The sequence below is a fragment of the Silene latifolia genome, chromosome 7, assembly GCF_048544455.1.
Source record: "Silene latifolia isolate original U9 population chromosome 7, ASM4854445v1, whole genome shotgun sequence".
In the NCBI taxonomy this organism is placed as follows: Eukaryota; Viridiplantae; Streptophyta; class Magnoliopsida; order Caryophyllales; family Caryophyllaceae; genus Silene; species Silene latifolia.
Window position 1 is genome coordinate 15,690,149 of NC_133532.1, and position 704 is coordinate 15,690,852.

Here is a 704-nt window from a genome sequence, read left to right on the forward strand (position 1 = left end):
AACATGTGTATATAAACCATATACTCTGTAGCAGGTAAATGTTAACATGTCTTGGATCATACATCTTGTGGTATGATATGTCCTGTTATTAAGAATTGTTTTTTGTTGGCTATAACTTTATAGTTTGAGTTTTGTTTGGTAAGGTATACTGTATACGGATTTGTTAATGATATGCAATAAATATAAACTTGTCAAGACAGTTTACATGGAGATAAATTATTTAATATTGGTAATGTTGTTTTTGGATCTTGAATAAGCAACAATTCATGTATATAAACTTTAATTCAAATGGTAGTTGATTATAAGCATCTCTTACTATTTCTTGAATTTGACACTATATTTACGCTTTAATCCGGTTAGCATTAAATCTAATCCCGCCACTATGAATTTTTAACATGAACTAATTAATCATTAGATGGAAAAGTGTAGACAACATATGGTTCATCTATTACCATGTAATTTGTTTAGGTTTTAATAGTTGACATGTGATTATAGACGTGGCATCACTAACATTAGTTCGTACATATGCTTTAAATATGGTGGCGTAATCATGATTCTTACTCTTGCTTTGACTCATACTTATGAATTTGATCTCTTACCACCTTAGATCGATTACTAAAGTGATGTCTAATTTGTGTTTTGCTTATCATGATATAAGATAACATCAATTTTGATAAATAACCGTCAATATATTGTTTTATTGT